The sequence below is a fragment of the Bombina bombina genome, chromosome 1 (assembly GCF_027579735.1).
Source record: "Bombina bombina isolate aBomBom1 chromosome 1, aBomBom1.pri, whole genome shotgun sequence".
Taxonomy (NCBI): domain Eukaryota; kingdom Metazoa; phylum Chordata; class Amphibia; order Anura; family Bombinatoridae; genus Bombina; species Bombina bombina.
Window position 1 is genome coordinate 1,461,190,566 of NC_069499.1, and position 13,259 is coordinate 1,461,203,824.

Below are 13,259 nucleotides of genomic sequence, written 5' to 3' on the forward strand. Positions count from 1 at the left end.
ACGTATTTCATTATACGGACAATTCTTGCTTTAATCTGATAAGTGTATGCATCGTTTGATTAATAGGCTGTGAATTGTATATCTTTAAGCCTGTATATGCTCTCATCTTGCTTTGTCTTTCTAATGAAGTATACCCTTCTATCTTATGTTTCACAGTGTGATATTTGCACGCTTGACTAGCTGTGTATACAATAATATATATGCATATAATATATACCCTGTGATGTTAGCTTCTTGAGATAGAAATTAGCATACGTATGCTTAGGCAGTTAACTCTTCATTTCTATTTTACCTTGATTTGTTCTTTTTTAAACTTAGGTTACTTTTGCCTGGCCTGGCCAAATTTAGTAACTCACTATATGTGTTTGGGAAAATAAATTGGAATATATTTTAAATAACAGTCGTTCTGTGTGCTCTTTGAATCCCTTGCTTTTTTCAAATTACTAACATATAATTTGAATATTTCTCTTTCTAAAATTTATTTTTCATAAATCTAAATAAGGGTAGCACCAGTTTTGGACTTAGACAGCATTTATAGATCTACTCTCTCATATTTTCTTTACTTAGTGTACATTCAAGATACTTATTATTTCGCAGCTTTGATTAATCATTTGGTTAATATATATGTTATTATATAATTTAACTGAGCATGTATATTTTAACACTAGACATGGGTATACTGAAGAGTATGGATTCTTGTATATTAATTTAAATATTAGACATGGTCATAATATTAAATATTATAAATATATATATATATAAATATATATATATATATATATATATACTTCCTACTGATAATATCTTAAGAGATTAACTTAATAGTCATTTTGCAAACAGGATCTTGTTTTTATTGTCTCCTGTTTGAAAAACAAAGTGGTGATTCAAGTTGGGTGAGTTATGGTGTCGCCGATTTATCACATTTAACTCCAAAAATATAAATAATTGCTACTAATCACATTTTTACTCCCCATTAGAGTTTAATTTGCTATGAAGGATTGATATTCGCCAACAACTTGTCAGTGCATATTGTTTGAATGTTAAAGAACACAAACATCAAGTAACCACAAATCGTTATGTTCTTTCCCAAATTATGAATTGTATTCTATTTTCCGGCGCATTTGAGCTTTCACTTCGAGGACATGATGAACGCGATGATTCATTAAATATTGGGAGACTTAAAAGGATTGTAATTTAATACTTAGTTAGTATGATACTAATAATCAGCTATACTATAGTATTAACTATTTGAAATCAATTGATTAATCATTTCATATTCTGATATTACATTGCATTTAATTAGAATTCTGTAGTGATTAATTTATTGTAACAATATTTATATTTCCTTATTATCCCACTTTAATATAAATATATTCCATATTTGAAGTCATTCCTTAATAAAGTATAGGAGTATATAAAACTATATGAAAATTAGGTACAAGTCATTTCATATGAAATTTTGTCTTCTATATGCTTGGATCGATTCTGAGCTAGAAAACCTTTCCAGACGTATATGTGGATTCAGACCTTCAAAAGTATTGTTAGTCTCATCATTTGTATATCATACAAGGGATAATTACTTTCCTGAAGATTGAGCATATCTGAACTAAAGTACAGAATTGTTTCTCTGTCACCCCAGAGAGGTAACATGGTTATCTTGTTTGTAGAGATCTAATCTCATTAAGCGATGAAGTAAAGAATCTTTTGAAGCTTAAACTTTAACAAATGTTCCCTTTGTATATTTTTTAGATATCCTGCCTGTGAGCTGTATTGGAGCATAGTATTTATATATAATTGAAGTTACATTTCATAAAAATATATTTCATATCTCTGAGTACATTACTTTAATACAGTTTGAGTGCATGAAATCATATACAGTTGTATGCAAAAGTTTAGGCACCTCTGACAATTTCCATGATTTTCAGTTATAAATAATTGGCTGTTTGGATCAGTAATTTCATTTTGATCTATCAAATAAATGAAGGACACTGTAAAAATTCAGTATTGAAATTAGGTTTATTGGATTAACAGAAAATGTGCAATATGCATCAAAAGAAAAATAGACAGGTGCATACATTTGTGCACCCTTGTTATTTTGTTGATTTGAATACCTGTAACTACCTAGCACTGATTAATTGGAAGACAAAATTGGTTTGGTGAGCCCATTAAGCCTTAAACTTCATAGACAGGTGTATCCAATCATGAGAAAAGGTTTTAAGGTGGCCAATTGCAAGTTGTTCTCTATGACTCTCCTCTGAAGAGTGGTAACATGGGGGCCACAAAACAACTCTCAAATGACCTAAAAACAAAGATTGTTCAACATCATGGTTTAGAGGAAGGCTACAAAAAGTTATTGCATAGATTTAAGATGTCAGTGTCCACTGTGAGGAACATAGTCAGCATGGTGAGGATATGGAAGACCACAGGCACAGTTCTTGTTAAGGGCAGAAGTGGCAGGCCAAGTAAAATATCGGATAGGCAAAGGATGATAAGAACGGTCAAAAACAGCCCACAGACCACCTCCAAAGACCTGTACTACTGGGAATATTGTTGAGGGTCTCATGGATTACACTCAATATCAGCAGATACTTGAGAATAATGTTGAGGAATTAGTCACAAACTTCAGTTGAAGTTACCCCCAGGCCGGGGCTGGATATTTCAAGAAGACGATGACCAAAAACACTGCTGGTTCAAATGGGTGGGGCCATTTGATGGGCGTGACTTTCACAAAGGGGTGTGGCTTTTAAAATGGGTGTGTCTTGTTAAAATGGGCGTGGTTTTTAAAAAGGGGCGTGTTTTTCAAATAGGCGTGGCTTTCGAATAGGGGCAGGGTCTTGTGCACCCCCATCCTAAAAATTCACCAGCCGCCACTGCACAGGTGCAGAAAGAAAACTGGCCCAGCTTTTAAAATATCCATTGTTTGCAAATAAATACCTATGATACCCTGATTACATGTTATATTCACAATTATTCTTCCTCAGAATAATAATAATATATTTACACTATATACAGTACATATAGGGGCATATGTATCAATGTGCGAGCGGATATGATACGAAGTAGCATATCATGTCCACTGCACATCACTACACATCGATAAATGCAGTTCTGATAAACTGTTGGTGCAATGCCACCCCCTGCAGCTTTGCGGCCAATCAGCAGCTAGTCGGGGGTGTCATCAACCCGAATGTATTCGATTGGGCGTTAATTTCTGTGCACCACCTCAGAGCAGACGGACAAGTTATGGAGCAGCGGTCTTTAGACCGCTGCTTCATAACTTCTGTTTCTGGCGAGTCTGAAGGCTTGCCCGGAAACAAGGGGCCTCAAGCTCCATACAGAGATTGATATTTATAAATAAACTCAGAGATATGAAAGACAACATTGTTTAGAACAAAATAAAATTTAGGGACATGTAAATATGTTTGGAAAAGATTTCTGACATAACACACACATATATATATATATATATAAAAAATCAGGAGAAAGGAATGCACATCCAGACTGGACCGGGTACACATCCCATGACAGGGTACACATCCCATGACTCATAAACAGGCTCAGCTTTGGTTGCTATCGCACTCACATAAAGCTCCTCTATTTACAGAGTCACAGGCAGTTAACCCCGGGCCTGCCAGGGTGCAAGTCCTTAGGGAGAATTACCTGGGATTGGTACCTGGGCTTGTGAAAATATCATATATCAGCTTTTTTGTATAACAAATAAATAAAACAATGAGATATTATTGTTTGTTGAGGTATAAATGTAGCTATTTCTTGGACATTAACAGATGAAAAATAAAAGATTAGCTTTAAAAAAATGTGCTTTTTCATGGACTGTAATGAAATGGTATAAATACAGTTGGAAAAAACAGAATATCAGCGACATTGATGACTCTTGACAGACTTTTTAATAAATAAGGGCATCATATGTGAATTTGCAGCAGCGATTTCTGGCGATGTCTGGCGAGCGTATTGACTCCAGCGAATGTACCAAGATTGACGCTTTGATTAATCGGCCCCGAAGTGTTAACCCCCTGTTTCTATGGGGATTGATTTTTTTGATAGCACGGTCTCGCCATCACTATTTTGGGAGGCCAACCCCGTTAACTTATTTTCTCTATAGACAAACCTAACACTAACGTTTATCGCTTGCGCTCATACCTGACAGGAGTTAAACCATTCCAATGTTCTTCACATAGAAGAAAATGTTGTATTTATTTTTAAATATATATTTCTACATATATCTGATTTAGGTTTTGTAAAATATCTATCTATCTAGCTATCTCTCTCTATATATAGGTATATACATATATATTTCGTAATATCTATTTAAAAGTAAATAGAACATTTTCCCCTATGTGAAGAACATTAGAATGTAAACTATTTACAGTACATTACACAGTAAAACACATTATTAAATATTCAAATTTAATTAAAATTATTTTTAATTTTTTAGCCATTTGAGTGGAAAGGGCTCCAAAGTGTATATATCCATATGTACATGTGTATAAATGTGTTTATATACACATATAAACACATACACATGTATACAGATATACATGTACACACATACACATATTTAGAGATGTATATGTATGTATATATATATATATATATATATATATTATAGCCCTTTCCATTCAAATGCATTGTCATATACAGTACATTTTACCATGTACATTTGAACCCTTATAACTTTTTAATTTTAATATTTATGTGAATAATATATATCAGATAGTGCATATATGTGTGTACCACTTTATTTTAAGGTATTTATTTTGTGCTTGGTGCAACTTTTTATATTTAACACTAACCCTTTAGTTTGCACTTGTCTGGTCTTTAACTTTAAAATTGTAATATGAGCACAATTTAGCGTGGGATTGATGGTTTAATATCATGCACGCTATTGTTAGCGCACTACTTGTAATATAGCCCTTTACTTTTATTTGGGTCTCTTTTAAAGGAGGGATCACATGTTCATGTTGCAAATATAAGGGGGGTCCCCTTGCTCACCACCACAATATATAGAGGTACAGGTATTGGGGCCTATATATGATGGTGCGAGCGGACATGATCCTATATATCGGATCATGTCCGCTGCACATCGATAAATGCCAACAGCATACGCTGCCAGCATTTATCATTGCACCAGCAGTTCTTGTAAACTGCTGGTACAATACCGCCCCCTGCAGATTTGCCGCTAACAGGGGGTGTCAATCAACCCGATCGTATTCGATCGGGTTGATTTCTGTCGATTTCTGTCCGCCGCCTCAGAGCAAGGGGACAGGTTATGGAGCAGCGGTCTTTAGAAAACAAGGGACTTCAAACTGAGTTTGATAAATATGCCCCAATACAGGCCCTGATATTCAAAAGCTCGCCGCTCAGATGAGATGATCTAAGACATCTCTTCAATATGGAGAGGTCCCTAAAAATTTTTTAGAAACACACATTTTAATTTGAAAGATATTTGTCTTCTGCAGGTTTTGTATGTGAAGGATAGACACTTACATTACAATATAAGGTCTAAAAAAATCCCAAAGATTTAGCATGATTTCTCTCCATCCCCGCAGGCTTTTGAATATCAGGCCCACAAAACTCAGCATAGTGAGATAAATATCTCTCAAGATAACATTTTAGTATTTACATTTTTATAGGGACCTCGCCGTAAAAACTTTTGGGGGAAAAAAAGGGAAGAAAATACTAGAGTACACTCGCTGACTTCTCAAGGCTAACCCTGCTATATAAATGCCCCTAATTGACTTTAACTGATAACACCTGTAAAACAATGCACTCTATACTAACATTATAACCAGGGGTAGCTTTGTTGTCTGTGGGCTAAAGCCCAGATTGGCTCCTCCAAATAAGGCAAATTATGGGTGGAGTTTACCTAGTGATAAATAATTGCGTTATAAAGCATGATAATTAGTTTAAAAAATGTTAAGACTTGGCTGGTATGTTATTCTATATCAACACATCAGAAATGTCTTGTAATTACAAGGTGTTTACTGTTCCTTTAAATAATCTGTCAAGTGATTTTCATAGTAATAACGATTATCTGGCAGCTACCGCTAGCAACATTGTGTTGCTGATGTCAGGGCTCATAGATCTTTGTTACTCTAATAAAACAAAATGCGGGTATTAAAATGAATAGAAGCACTGGGAGAAAAGTAATTATAGAAGACAATTTGTGAAATTCTATATAGGGTGGTGCAAGGATTTTACATTTCATGTTATTTTATTGTACGCTAAGTGCAGGGGTCAAGTCCTACAAAAAAAAGTGTGGGAACTCACCAAGGCTTCCACCCTCCCTCACAATTAATATTGTTTTATATATATATATATATATATATATATATATATATATATATATATATATATATAGAGAGAGAGAGAGAGAGAGAAATGTCTTGGTATAGGAGGGCATTCACAGGACTTGTCTTGAAGTAAAGAACAGTGCAATTTTATTTCCAATTTTGTTTCACATTAATTATAAATGTCAAAGTTTTGACCCATTTATGGGCCTTCTTCAAGACAATTATAAACTGAAAAAAAAATATTCTAATGGAATCTAAGTGGACAATACAACATACAAATTACATATTAAAAATAAATAGCAACAGTGACAACCCTTCACCATAGACCAAACACATGCTGGCTCACACCTGAGCTTATCATATTAAAAACCAAGGAAAAAGAGAAAAGGACATATCTCTCTCATCTAGTGGCCCCTAATAACTACAACCATTATCCACATCATATATGAGTCGCAACTCTCACTATGAACAATAGTTCAAATGTGCCAACTATATAGATAATTACACACCTACTCATGCTAGACCTGTACCAGCTGGAACAAAAAGGTATGACCAACTTAGCCAAAAACTGTGAAATCACATGTGTGTGCATAGCCATACATCTAAACATTACAGAGTCATCAGTATGTGGTACAAAAAACTCCTGCTTCAAACCCCCATGTGTCAGAAAATCAAATGTGATCATGTCCAACACCACATAAGCAGCCTATATACACCATTCATCAAATTTAGGCAGTACAGACCCTTCATAGGACATGTGAGCAAAAAATATGGCCACAGAATACATATGCAAAGAGCAGACTGTGATCAATCACGCTAGTACCGCCCACATATAGCTCCTGTGCTAACAGCCCCTAATCGTTTTCAATTACCCTGATTCTGGGCTAATAAATCTAACTTTACAATACACATAAGTTGAGAGAAAAATAAATAAAATAGATTGCATACATCCTGCTAACCAAATGGTACAGGGGCTAATATCCACAGCTTACAATCAGATCCACATAACATAAACAGGGAGTAACAAACCAGGTTGCAAAACATGTCCGAGCTGGTATACATATTAATTGTAAACCCAACAACCCAATACGGTACTTACTCGCCGCGGCGTACAAGCCGGACTCCAAACTAAACAGCGGTATCGGAGATAACGGAAGTGGCCAATACAGCATATTTATTTATTTATTTATTTATAAAATATTTTACCAGGAAGGATACATTGAGATTTCTCTCGTTTTCAAGTATGTCCATATGAATGGAGCAACCAATGAAAGCAACAGCCAATCATCAGAGCGCATGAATACACACCCACAAACCAAAGAGCCTCGTATGAGCGCACCTCACACACACACCTCTGGTTAGGCGATCACTGCACACCAATTATAATTACAAAGGCTAAACACTGGAATGTAAATATGTACTCAGAATAAACAACGGTCAGTCCCTGTATGGTACTAATATACAGACTGCAACATGCAAATAATGTATAACGGCAGCTTTAGACTGCGTGACCAACAAGAGATTATACAGATGTAAAGTAGCCTAGCAAAGGATGCATAAAACATACCTAGCACCACTTAATCCAGCCCAAAATAGTAAGACAGTACTGTGCAACAAATAGAGAAATTCTTAGCAGACCTTACAGTATGATATAGCACCCAAGGCGAAGCACAGATCATTGTAGTGACACACAAATGTGTAAAAATAAATACTACATCCAAGTACAATAATGGGGTAACAGACACCCACACGCAGTTACCATAACTGAGTTTTATAAAACGTCGTCCAACAGGCATCACTCTATGGACCCAGGCAAAAGAGTGGACAATAAGTCCCAGCAGACTGCGAGAAATACATCTAACATCTTGTACAGACCACAAACAGCTTAACCAGCAAAGGGTGACATCAAGGTTTGGCAAGTGCAATCCTTTACAAATCATTCAAACCATCAAATAGGCTAGACTCCCAACCCAGTGCTTGAGATACTATAGAAAGACTACTAACACATATGTCCCTCCAAACCACAACCTGCCTGACCCCCAAACCATGGAGGATAGCCAAAATGTTAAAAAGCCACCTATTAGAGACATAGGGCAAGGACATTACCCTACTATGGATCCGAAGATCACAGTCTAACACCACCACAGCAGAATAAGGAAAAAATGGGGGCCACAAATCATTATATGAAAGAAAAAAATTAAAAAGGAAGTCCACAATGGCAGGGGATACACAGATCATGGCAGTGATGAAAAACCAAACGGAGCCACAATCCATTCTCAAATGTGGCTCTACTTAATAGGAATGATACATGTCTAAAAGAAACATGGGGACACCCAAAGAAATAGTGACACAAAAACAACATGATTAGTGTTAACAATCAGATAATCATACTGGCGGCCATGCTCAGATGGTATACTTCAAAAAAATAGAGCATAGTCAATGCTGGCATTCAGGCCAACTGGAGTAAGAGTGTCCAATCTGTATATCCATTGCGCTTCACACTTCAACAAATCCCAGTTCCTATCACAAGCTCTTTTTAAGGGGGCCACTCTATCAATCAGCATGGCCCTGAGTTATGAGAGGGGGTGTTGTTGTTCGAGAAAGTGCCTTGCCACAGGCTGGTCCGAGTGTCCCTCTTTAAGGGCAGTTCTAATAGCACTCTTGCAGTTAGCAAGTCTCTCTCGGAAAGTAGTACTGGTCTTGCCAATACAGTAACGTCCACAAGGAAAAGACAAAAGATATATCACAAAGTGCAGGTGAACTGATGTCTGATCCAATAAGTCTTAATTGTTCCTGGATGGTGGAACTTCTCTCCTGTGTGAAGGGTACTGCAAGTCACACAGCTGCCACATTTATAGTAGCCATTTTTTACTTTGTGGAGCCATGTCTTTTCCTTCTTCCAAGGATGAGTCTTCATGAGTAGAGATTTCAGGCTACGGCCACTCCTGTGGACCAGCCTCGAGGGTGGCTTATCTACAAAGGGAAGAGATCTATCACCTCTAATCAGGAACCAGTTTCTGTTGATAACCTCTCTCCCTTTAGAGGTTGCGGGTGTGTAGCTGGTAATAAAATGAATCGGGGCTTCACCTATATGATTGATTCGTTTCTGTTTTCTTTGAACCAGACTGTTGCGATCATACTGAATTACCTCATCCAAAATTTCCTGGAGCATATTTGGGTTATATCCTTTATTCAAAAACTTCATTCTCATCTAATCAAGTTGCACCATCCTCAGGTGTGATTCAGAATTGTTACGTATGACCCTCATAAACTGAGATTTAACAATTCCCTTCTTGAATTGTATTAGGTGGTAACTGTCAAACTGTAACAGGGTATTTCTGTCAGTTGGTTTAGAATATAAGGTCATTTTTAACTGACAAGCCTCATCAATCTCTGATTTATCTATGCATAAGTCCAGAAAGTGTATTTCTCTTGTTAAGTGTATCCAGTCCACGGATCATCCATTACTTATGGGATATTAACTCCTCCCCAACAGGAAGTGCAAGAGGATTCACCCAGCAGAGCTGCTATATAGCTCCTCCCCTAACTGCCATTCCCAGTCATTCTCTTGCACCCAACGAATAGATAGGATGTGTGAGAGGACTGTGGTGATTATACTTAGTTTCATACCTTCAATCAAAAGTTTGTTATTTTATAATAGCACCGGAGTGTGTTATTCCTTCTCTGGTAGAATTTGAAGAAGAATCTACCTGAGTTTTTCTATGATTTTAGCCGGAGTAGTTAAGATCATATTGCTGTTTCTCGGCCATCTGAGGAGAGGTAAACTTCAGATCAGGGGACAGCGGGCAGATTAATCTGCAAAGAGGTATGTAGCAGCTTATTATTTTCTGACAATGGAATTGATGAGAAAATTCTGCCATACCGATATAATGTAAACTCAGCCTTAAATGCAGTAGCAGCAACTGGTATCAGGCTGTCATGTATGTATATTTTACACTTCAGTATTCTGGGGAATGGCACTTCACTGGAATTATACTGTATGCATAAAACTTTAGCCTAATTTGCAGGGACTAGCAACAGGCTTTTTAATAACACTCAATTTATTAATGTTAAACGTTTTTTGCTGGCATGTAAAATAGTTTAATTTTCTGAGGTACTGGGTGAAAAAATGTTTTGGGCACTATTTTTTTCCACTTGGCAGTCGTTTTATTTAATTTATGACAGTTTACTGATCTCTCTCACTGTTATGTGTGAGGGGGAGGGACCTTTTTTGGTGCTTTTGCTACGCATCAAAAAATTCAGTCAGAAGTTTATTGTCTTCCCTGCATGATCCGGTTCATCTCTACAGAACTCAGGGGTCTTCAAAACTTGTTTTGAGGGAGGTAATCACTCACAGCAGAGCTGTGAGATTGTAGTTGACTGTGATAAAAAAAAACCAGTTTATTTCTGTATTTATTTTTTTTTTTTCTGCTATCAGGTTTAGTTATCCTTTGCTAATGGGAGCAATCCTTTGCTAAAATTGTGTTTTTTTACAAAGATTTGATGCTATAACTTTTCAGTTTATTAATTTTCAACTGTCATAACTTTTTCTGTGCTTCTTATAGGCACAGTACGTTTTCATATTATAGTAAATTACTTGAAAAGTATTTCCAAGTTGCTAGTTTATTTGCTAGTGTGTTAAACATGTCTGATTCAGAGGAAGATATCTGTGCTATATGTGCTAAAGCCAAAGTGGAGCCCAATAGAAATTTATGTACTAACTGTATTGATGCTACTTTAAATAAAAGTCAATCTGTACAAATTTGAACATATTTCACCAAACAACGAGGGGAGAGTTATGCCGACTAACTCGCCTCACGTGTCAGTACCTGCATCTCCCGCATTACAGGATATGGCTACTGTTATGACTGAAGTTTTGGCTAAATTACCAGAACTAAGAGGTAAGCGTGATCACTCTGGGGTGAGAACAGAGTGCGCTGATAATATTAGGGCCATGTCAGACACTGCGTCACAATTTGCAGAACATGAGGACGGAGAGCTTCATTCTGCGGGTGACGGTTCTGATCCAAACAAACTGGATTCAGATATTTCAAATTTTAAATTTAAGCTGGAAAACCTCCGTGTATTACTAGGGGAGGTGTTAGCGGCTCTGAATGATTGTAACACAGTTGCAATACCAGAGAAAATGTGTAGGTTGGATAAATATTTTGCGGTACCGGCGAGTACTGACGTTTTTCCTATACCTAAGAGACTTACTGAAATTGTTACTAAGGAGTGGGATAGACCCGGTGTGCCGTTCTCACCCCCTCCGATATTTAGAAAGATGTTTCCAATAGACGCCACCACACGGGACTTATGGCAAACGGTACCTAAGGTGGAGGGAGCAGTTTCTACTTTAGCTAAGCGTACCACTATCCCGGTGGAGGATAGCTGTGCCTTTTCAGATCCAATGGATAAAAAGTTAGAGGGTTACCTTAAGAAAATGTTTGTTCAACAAGGTTTTATATTGCAACCTCTTGCATGCATTGCGCCTGTCACGGCTGCAGCAGCATTTTGGTTTGAGTCTCTGGAAGAGACACTTGAATCAGCTCCATTAGATGAGATTACACACAAGCTTAAAGCCCTTAAGTTAGCTAACTCATTTATTTCAGATGCCGTAGTACATTTAACTAAACTTACGGCTAAGAATTCCGGATTCGCCATTCAGGCACGCAGAGCACTGTGGCTAAAATCCTGGTCAGCTGACGTTACTTCTAAATTGCTTAATATACCTTTCAAAGGGCAGACCTTATTCGGGCCCGGGTTGAAAGAAATTATCGCTGACATTACAGGAGGTAAAGGCCATGCCCTGCCTCAAGACAGAGCCAAACCTAAGGCTAGACAGTCTAATTTTCGTTCCTTTCGTAATTTCAAAGCAGGAGCAGCATCAACTTCCTCTGCACCAAAACAGGAAGGAGCTGTTGCTCGCTACAGACAAGGCTGGAGACCTAACCAGTCCTGGAACAAGGGCAAGCAGGCCAGGAAACCTGCTGCTGCCCCTAAGACAGCATGAATCGAGGGCCCCCGATCCGGGAACGGATCTAGTGGGGGGCAGACTTTCTCTCTTCGCCCAGGCTTGGGCAAGAGATGTCCAGGATCCCTGGGCGTTAGAGATCATATCTCAGGGATACCTTCTAGACTTCAAATTCTCTCCCCCAAGAGGGAGATTTCATCTGTCAAGGTTGTCAACAAACCAAATAAAGAAAGAGGCGTTTCTACGCTGCGTACAAGATCTTTTATTAATGGGAGTGATCCATCCGGTTCCGCGGTCGGAACAAGGACAAGGGTTTTACTCAAATCTGTTTGTGGTTCCCAAAAAAGAGGGAACTTTCAGGCCAATCTTGGATTTAAAGATCCTAAACAAATTCCTAAGAGTTCCATCGTTCAAAATGGAAACTATTCGGACAATTTTACCCATGATCCAAAAGGGTCAGTACATGACCACAGTGGATTTAAAGGATGCTTACCTTCACATACCGATTCACAAAGATCATTACCGGTATCTAAGGTTTGCCTTTCTAGACAGGCATTACCAGTTTGTAGCTCTTCCATTCGGATTGGCTACGGCTCCGAGAATCTTCACAAAGGTTCTGTGTGCTCTTCTGGCGGTACTAAGACCGCGAGGAATTGCGGTAGCTCCGTACCTAGACGACATTCTGATACAAGCTTCAAGCTTTCAAACTGCCAAGTCTCATACAGAGTTAGTACTGGCATTTCTAAGGTCGCATGGATGGAAGGTGAACGAAAAGAAGAGTTCTCTCTTTCCACTCACAAGAGTTCCCTTCTTGGGGACTCTTATAGATTCTGTAGAAATGAAGATTTACCTGACAGAAGACAGGTTAACAAAGCTTCAAAATGCATGCCGTGTCCTTCATTCCATTCAACACCCGTCAGTAGCTCAATGCATGGAGGTGATCGGCTTAATGGTAGCAGCAATGGACATAGTAC